The sequence below is a fragment of the Osmerus eperlanus genome, chromosome 15 (genome assembly GCF_963692335.1).
Source record: "Osmerus eperlanus chromosome 15, fOsmEpe2.1, whole genome shotgun sequence".
Lineage (NCBI taxonomy): Eukaryota > Metazoa > Chordata > Actinopteri > Osmeriformes > Osmeridae > Osmerus > Osmerus eperlanus.
This window is the reverse complement of record NC_085032.1, coordinates 7,785,422-7,794,584: the sequence shown is the minus strand read 5'-3', so window position 1 is coordinate 7,794,584 and position 9,163 is coordinate 7,785,422. Positions and strand designations below refer to the sequence as shown.

The 9,163-nt window shown below is 41.6% G+C and overlaps 1 protein-coding gene across 5 annotated transcripts in view; it reads left to right on the top strand.

The window, feature by feature from the left end:
- Positions 1–3,069: 3,069 nt before the first annotated feature.
- Positions 3,070–9,163, top strand: part of LOC134035072 (RNA-binding Raly-like protein) — a 52,206-nt gene continuing 46,112 nt past the window's right edge. The window contains exon 1 of one of the 5 annotated variants that reach the window (XM_062479878.1): positions 3,070–4,015. The gene's annotated coding sequence lies outside the window, so the exon portion shown is untranslated. The remainder of the gene's footprint in view (positions 4,016–9,163) is intronic. The other 4 variants (XM_062479879.1, XM_062479876.1, XM_062479874.1 and 1 more) reach the window with 4 other exon arrangements.

The window sequence follows — 9,163 nt, the reverse complement described above, 5'->3', positions numbered from 1 at the left end:
CTAAATCAGAGCAGTTTAAACTCATTTTCCACAATAAAGCCTAAAATGCCAGAAAACAATCAAACCTTGAACAATGGTCTCATTGGGTCCCATGCCATGGTCTTCGTCTGCCCAATATTGCAATATGTGGTCAGCCTCAATGCTCAATTAACAGATGTGTTAAACTGATGTTTTCCATACAACGTGAACGTTAACTTCAGGTTACAAGAGATGGAGGTTATGGGGTGTCATCTGACTGAATTGTGGCCTATTGAAAATGTATATACATTGAGTACAGTATAGGTGAGTATGGAACGTATTCACTCCATGTGGAAATGACTTGAATGGCCATACAGATAACGTTTACATTGTGGTTGAAGATGTTTCTCTAATTATGAAATTATCTGTTTTTCCATTTGTGGCTAAATACTTCACAGAATCCCAAGTAATGAAATAATAACAATAACAACACTCCATAATTATGTCAGTTCTGCAGATATGAAATTATCCCATTGGTTTAACATTTTGAATGTACCAGTGTAGATGTTGTTTTTTTCAGCATTTTATTCTGCCTAGTTGAAAAAGAAGAGAACCACACTGAACCAAAACAACACAAACAAAACAAACACCTGTTATACAGAGCTACTGGGTACATAAAAGATTAGCACAGAGTCAGTTGATAAATGATGCACACGGTTATTGATTAATATGACTGTTTCTAAGGATGTCTATTCTGAGTGGTGAGAGAGCCACACTCTCTCATGCTGTCAGGCCTGCCCTGGAATCTCTTGGTTGTAAGTCTATGGCCAGGGCCGATATGGATTGTATATTCATGGCATTTACTGCATCAAGCTTGTCCGTAGTTACTGTACTTTAATTCGTAAGATAACGTTTTTGTATGATTTCTTCTTTATGTTGTTTGTTTGATCTTCAGTGGGAAGACAGAGATAATTCCTTTGAATACCAATAATATATGCATGTGTATGCATTTGAGCGCATGGACGTGTGTGTGTAAGTGTGTGTGTGTTTATGTGATTGGCTAGCTATGACTGATGAATGTAGCTCGCATCATCATTGTTTCAAAATAGCGATGCTGAATATTCCTTCTTATGATTTTCATAAATGTAATTCCTTCACCCTTAAAGGCATTGTTGTCATCCAGAAGTCTGACATGACAGCAGTAGGTTTGCGAGAAAAAACACTGGCCGACATTGTGAATATGACACCATACTTTAGGTTTACGATGATGGGTGCGTAAATCAAGTCAAAGATGATGGAAAATCACTCTAGCCCTGTCAGTTGTAACTAATGAAACTAACTTTCCACACTTTCAGACACCCATTAAATGAACACGATTATGTGGAGGGCCATGATAGTGGGCTATGAAAGTCCCAAGGCTTGAATTTGAATTTCAGCAGAAATACCGTAATATGTCAAATAGAAGGGAAAGTGCCTCGATCCTTAGGGAATGAATAAAATATTAATGCATCTAATTCACTCTTTCTCTCACTCTTTCTCTCACTCTTTCTCTCACTCTCTATTTATCTATCTATCATGGTCTGGAATGTCAGTAGTATTGATCGCAATATTGTTTAACTATTTGGAACTTCAATGATGAATAATGAATTCTATGGTGAATAATTTTGGTCCAGCAAATGTAGAGCGTTCAGTAGTGTTGTACGTTTGGATATAGCATCTTTTAAAGGACTGATTCAGTCCTCATGCTCATATCTACTGCCTAGATACTGTCATATGAGTTGTTAGAACCTTTAGGCATGGACACACCCTGTGTCCAGCCCTAACAGAAAAACTGTTTGCAGCCCTAACAGAAATACTGTGTCCAGCCCTAACAGAAACACCGTTTGAAGCCCTAACAGAAACACTGTGTCCAGCCCTAACAGAAACACTGTTTGAAGCCCTAACAGAAACACTGTGTCCAGCCCTAACAGAAACACTGTGTGCAGCCCTAACAGAAACACTGTGTCCAGCCCTAACAGAAACACTGTTTGAAGCCCTAACAGAAACACTGTGTCCAGCCCTAACAGAAACACTGTTTGAAGCCCTAACAGAAACACTGTGTCCAGCCCTAACAGAAAAACTGTGTGCAGCCCTAACAGAAACACTGTGTCCAGCCCTAACAGAAACACTGTGTGCAGCCCTAACAGCACAGGCTTGTATCTGTCCATTTAGTCCATTGGTTTGTTCCTATTAGATGGATTGTAATTGCTCCGCAACGTAAGTAGGTAAATACACTGGTTGATGGACAGCCACAACCAGGTAGACATCAAGGCTTTAGCAAGGCTGTCATAAGCTACCCCCACGAGCATCCCATCTGTTTGTTTCTTGGCTATATAATAAATATCTAGAGACTCTTTATATTGTTCTGACACTGTAGCCTTCATGTGGGCTTGATGTGACATGAAAACAAAATTAAGTCAGACATTGCTTCAGGTGAAAACGGAGTGCCAACTTGTTGTGATGAATGAATGGTGACAGTTGTTCCCAAAACAGGACATTACATTATGCTGTGTTGGAATTGTACATGGGAAGTGCAATAGGCTTGTATCTAATCAATGTAGGCTCAAACATGTCATACAAGCAGTGGGTTGCTGCTGTACTTGACAGAGCTGATGAACATTGGCACTAAGCTACTCTATCTACAAGACAATGTAAAAAAAAAAGATATGGGATAACATTTTCAATTCAGGAGTCAGGACAAACTACTGTGAATCTCAAAACATTCTTGAGATCAGACGATGGACAGCACCGCTGTACGCCGTGCAGTATTTCAGCACCATGGACAGCTTCTCCAGCAGCTTAAACTGCGTCCCGCTATTTCAGCGGTAATTTCCATAACCTTCCTAAATGCGGATTTCTGAGCTACAGACTCTGTTTGGGGGCGTCAAATACACGTCTTCACTACTGTTAATTGTATAGACTTGAGATGGTGTAATGTTAAAATAAGCTATATGCTGTAAAGCAAGCAGTAAACGCTCAGAACAGCCCTGATGTTACGTAGGCGCTGACATCGAATGAGCGCTGCATCTTTAAAAGGGGGAAAATCAAGAAGAAAAACACACAACCATTTCAGTCATAACTGTAGAATGATAAGGACTACCTCTTTTACTTTTGGAGAGCGGCAAAACCGTTAGGAGAGCATTCGGCATCAGCTGTTCCACACTAGTCCCTCATTGCTGGAAGTCGGGCTGAATCAGAGTCACATGACAGCACTGGAGGCTGAGATCTAGAGAAAAGCACATCATTTCGGCTTGCACCGCCATACTGTATTTTGTGCCATATCTGATTTTTATTGCAACATTTTACTCCCGCGCGGTGAGTACATTTCCAATGGCTTTTTGTAAGCATTTTTGTCTTTTTAATTACTCTTTTTATTTTTCCTCCTTTTGCTGGTGTTTAAAATGAGAATTGAAGTGGTGGTTTTGAGCGTTTTTCCATCCAGGCTTCAAGTTTTTAGCATGCAGTGATTCTGTATCAAGGGTACGGAGATGGGTAGCGGGTGCGTCGGGCTGGGAGCCCATACGTGCTTGCAGTCTTGTACTGGTTTTGAGACCAAGCGGTTTGTCAGTCTGATATTTTTCAAACGTTTACTGGTGGTTTTCAAACATTTTTATTTTTTATTTCTGTCAACTTTTGCTGTTGCTATGCTTTGGTTTGAATTTTGCAGTGTTGTTTATTCAAGTTTTGTGATTTTGATGTCTCGGTGATTGGCGCCGACTCGACCCTTTGCTTTTATTTTGTTCCTCTTTTCTTTAAAGAAGTCCTTTTTAAACCTGATGACGTTTTAACGTGAAACTTTTCTTGTAGCTAACTGAACACAGGTTTGTTTGTTTTTGCGTTTCTTTTGTTTTTTTTCGATTGATTATACTTTTGCAGATATCAGTGTCAAGTATTTTTGGAGGTGTCATTTTTTAAATAGATGGAAATAGGTGGACGAGGAGTGTTTTGATTCTTGGCGAGATCAATTCGTTTTTGTTTTCTGTTTCAACGAGGATGAACAGACATTCTCCCTTTGCAGGTATAAAAAGAGTGGACTAGTTGATGTCTTTAGTGCCCCTGTCTATGCAATAAAAAATAAGGTGTTACAGAAATATGCACCTGTGGCTGACGTATTATTTCGCGAGGTTGGCCTATTTGTGTATTAAGAGTAGACCATCTCGAAGTGTTTCGGTAATATCTTGCTTTAAGGTTGTGTGACAGCTTTGCCTAATGCTCAACTACATTGACAATATTGCAAAAGAGAAGTTCAACATCTTAGTTTGGTTGATCTTGTGCTTGCCGCTGAGTCCGTTATAATCATCGATCGGAAAGTCCTCACTCGAAGATTCACACTGCAGATGAAAGAATGTAAGTAGCTACGGTCCACACAACAACGTTGATCCCAGTTATGTGTATCGGTTAGCATATCAAACGCAGGTAAGATACGGAGAGCCAAGCTACAGACAACACTACCCCATACAGGATGCAGCAGTAGGCTAATGTTTCTTCAAATAGTCATACTGAAGGTTGCTATCTGTTTGTGGTGGGTGGGATGATGATAATAATGTTTCAGGACAAACAATATGCAGCGTAGTCAGATCAAATATCTACGTTTAACACGTGTCTTTAAGTAGATGCGGTCGTGGTAACCTTTATTGGGGTAAGTAAATATTATTATATTGTCCACAACTGGGTCTTTTGCTGTCTTTAGACGTACTCATGCAGTGAGGTTTGAAAGTTTAAAGCATTTTCGGATGAGTTTGTTAGGGATTTATGAAGTTGTGAGTGGTATGTGAATCCCAGTTATGTCATTCAACCCTGAGGTACACGACTGTTTTGTCCAAAATACATTAAGGTAATGTTTTTGGGATGAAATCTGACCAGCAGTAGCCTACAGTTATACCACAGTAATCCTAACAAATAGTTACATTGGCACTGGTATGCCTTCACCCAGGAACACATTTTGTATGTTGCTGGTCTGCATTTGCTGATAGGTGTTTCTGTCACGTAGATAAGGCCTCTTGACATCTTCCGCTGGGTGTTGTATCGGCCTTGGTGGCAGCCTCCACGTTATCTGGCCAGCCTCATACCAGATCTACTGAGAAATATGATGCTTCCTGTGTTCTGGTGGCCTATCTTCTTCCCTTATGAATGAGTGAATGAATGTGCTTACATGCAGAGTGTGTGAAATGCAATTCATGTCTCTATTTGAGAACCACACAACATGATGGTGATGCATTCTTTACATTCTATTCCAACAGAACACTCCTATCTCATAGCGCAGGGTTAAGGAGTAGAAAGATGAACCACACCGTTCCATTCTCCAGCACGTTCTCCATTTTAAAAAGATAAACAGATTATCTTTGACTCAACCCATTCCACTCTAATAAGCCCTAAGTACCTCACAGTCACCCTTTTCTGAGCTGTTAATTTGATAAGTGAGGAGATCTCTCACTAAGTAATCATATTCTGGACAATTAAACCTGGATGTGAAGAATAGGGCCAGTATGAAGGACGCTCCACAGTCAATTACATGGAACCATTTCAACTATAATGCATTGCTTTGATGACACATTGGGCAAAAATTGGGTGAGCAGATTTGTTAATGAAAAACGAGATTTCCTTCATAATGAAATGTCATTAGTTGTAAGAATTCGAAATGTTGCAGTGGTTGATTCAAATAGACTCCTCTGAAGGGCAATCTGTTTCTCTTATACGTTCAGAAGACAATAACTTCCAAGCTCCCCTCATTTCACTTTGTTTCCCACTGACTGTGAGAACCATTATGGACGCGGAATAAAACTACTGTTAATTTGTCTTTTACTGTAGACCACTGCGATCAATACCCAGCCACAGCATCTGTGTGTCATTTCTCACCAGCATAGTTGTTAGGGGGAGTGACTCAATAATCACCCAATGATTTTACATCTAGGTTCCAGCTACTCTGTGTAAGTGGTCTTCCTCTTAGTCTCAGCTGACCACCCCTGACCCTCATCTCTCTGGGTCTTGGAGGACACAACCTCTCTGTCTCTCTCCCTCTCCCTCTCCCTCTCCCTCTCCCTCTCCCTCTCTCTCTCTCTCTCTCTCTCTCTCTCTCTCTCTCTCTCTCTCTCTCTCTCTCTCTCTCTCTCTCTCTCTCTCTCTCTCTCTCCCTCTCTGTCCAAGCCTGCCGGCCCCGGGCCTGTAGGTACAGCAGTAAAAAATGTATGACGTATACTTGGGTAATACAGGAAGACTTGGTAGGTACAGGTGAAACCAAGAGAGTTGGAGTGAGAAATGAGAACAGAAAAAAGGAAAGAATGCAATGTGACTCGTTTTGCGTTCCGTCTGGGGTTGGCTAATTAAGAAATGCGCTAAATGCATCCCCTCAATCTTTCTCACAATACCGTGTCACTATATCCACTCAAGAGACGCTCTAAGATTCAGTTTTGCAGAAAGAGAAAAATGATATGAAGTCAGCGCTTCCAAACAACATCATTCTTTGTGGTATCGTTGTCAAGGCAATGTGACCGGTGTCAGTTAATACTTTGTCTGAGGATTTGGAGGCCCAGCCAGCTTAGAAGATACTGTGCTGTAATTTGGTCTCAGCACTATCTCCTCACACAGACCTTATCAATTGGAGAAATGTGTTGTTTCTGTGATGTGATATGAGCATTGACTGTTGCACCAACACAAACAGTATCAATACCTCTATTCCTAACCAAAAACAACAATACAGTAATTAAAGTATATTAGTTGCTCCCATTTATAACTAATTAGCTCTAATGGCCCACACTTGTAGAATGGTATGTGATAGTGACATGTCCCAGTAATCAGATCATGTTTTGGTATAAGTACCTTTGGATTCACATTGTTTTCCTGTTGTTAATATATCTGGTAGCTGCTTTTCTTGTTTTGCCAAGATATGATAAGATCATCATTCACTTCATGGAATCGATTTCACAGCCCATTTCAACAGCGTCCCTTCCAAGATGTGTCTGAATGTCATCTTAGAGAAGAATTTGTCTCGCTTGGGGAGCACAAGCTTTTCCATTGTATTTACCTTTGTGTTATATTTGTTTGCCTGCAGAAAATCTTCATTAATGTCAGACATTTCCCCCCAGGCATGCGTAATACTAGACAGTCTTCTGTGTGTGTCGGTGTCTCTACAATGGTACGTTCATATTGTGAATGGTAATACATGAATGAAATGGTTGGAAGGAGCATTAGCTGAGAGAAATGCAAATTCACGCTCGATCACTCTTGTTTACACAAACACACACACTCTTCAGACACACACAGAGTAAACGGACGCCCATGCTGGACCAAACACACACTCACTCCACCTTTCAGAGTCTGTTTCAAGATAATGTTTCATCATCATCACAACCAAGTTACAACAAGTATTTTATCTGCGGTTTTAGAGCATGATCACATTTGATAAACGTGTGTGTATGCTCCAGATTCTGGACACTGACAATGAGCTGTTTGTGAGTTCCCTGACCTCATTCAGGGTTGACAATCGATCTTTCCTGATGGCAACACAGATTGGTTTACTGCTCATGATTCCAAGCATCTGAAATAGGGATGTCACCGTAATGCCTCTGAACTAGCCCATCTCACTCCACACTCAGCTCTTCTTCAGACTGTATATTACCACACATTAACAGCATAGGTTGTTCTCAGAGTGCATACTCCTGCTGGAGTTGTTACAGCAACTATTCCCTTGTCCCTTACATATGGTTTAGATGCTGGGAACAGTGTGTGTTCTGCTGACATTGTATTCTGTCTCATTGAGGTTCATTGGCCTAAATCAGTCTTTGTTATATGTGATCACAGGCTAGCACCAAAATGCTAAATACAGAAATACAGTCTCAGAGACAATCTTGCAATTTTCAAAGAGCTGCAGTAAAACAAAAGAAGGCATGATTCGATATGGAACACCGGCCACAATGGAAAAAGAGAAGATTAAAAAAAGGGACATGATCCATGTTCCTCCTGCGCACAGGTGACATGACTAAGTGACTGTGCGACGTCTAGCAGTGAGTCTGGGCGAGAAAAGCAAACAAACCAAGCTCCAAGGAGACAGAGGTAGTGTGTGGCCCTCCAGAGCAGGTGGCAGAGCCCTCCAGATGCTGCAGAGAAGCAGTGATGCAGATAATGTCCTCCCCAGATTACCTCCGAGACCCCTCCACACAGGACCAGCCCCATCTGGGCCTCGACCAAGCTGGTTCTGCTGCCCTCAGCTGTTCTGATGGCTTCTGTTGGGTCCAGCTGGGTCTCACCTGCGCTAACTCCGTTTTAGATCTGATGGTGCTGGTGGTTACCAAAAAGGCAGCTGTGTGGTTCCTAGATATATAATAAGCTGAATTGTGGAGAAGCCCTTCTCTACCATGGCGCGGTATTGCAACGCCACTTGTGGGCGAGCGTTTTATGCTTGACAAGTGTATACAAACCACTTTTGGTTTTACCACAGGAGCTTGTGCACCGCACAATTGAAATGTAACCCCTGTCTGTATTTTCAAAACAGAACATCAACTTCAGAACACTCTGTCACTCTTACTATGTTGGCGATGTTCCCATCATCTCTACACAGTGCTAGACAACAACTATCACAGGATTCAACAAGAAGCCACTGGACAGGGTAACCAATGTTTAATGACATCCGCACACACATTTTTCCCTTTCAGTTTTTCATTCTCTATGCTGTACATCTGATGGATTTGTCCTTAGAAATATATTGTAGAGACCCACCCTGCATTAATAAATAAATAAACAATAATACATATTCCACAAGAAAATGTCCGCACTTGGGAGCCTTTCAGACCATTACATTACATTTACATTTAGTCATTTAGCAGACGCTCTTATCCAGAGCGACTTACAGTAAGTACAGGGACATTCCCCCGAGGCAAGTAGGGTGAAGTGCCTTGCCCAAGGACACAACGTCATCTGGCACGGCCGGGAATCGAACTGGCAACCTTCTGATTATAAGCCCGCTTCCCTAACCGCTCTGCCACCTGACTCCCTCAGACCAGATCCGGACTGTGACTAAACAGAAGCCCTTCAGAGTGAGATATACCTGCTCTGAGGAATCTGGACTCACACACTCATGAGGATCATGACCTCAATTTCCAGAGTCTGACGCCAGGAAAACACAGGAGCATTCAGAGAGAGAGAGAGAGACAGAGAGAGAGAAGGAGAGAGT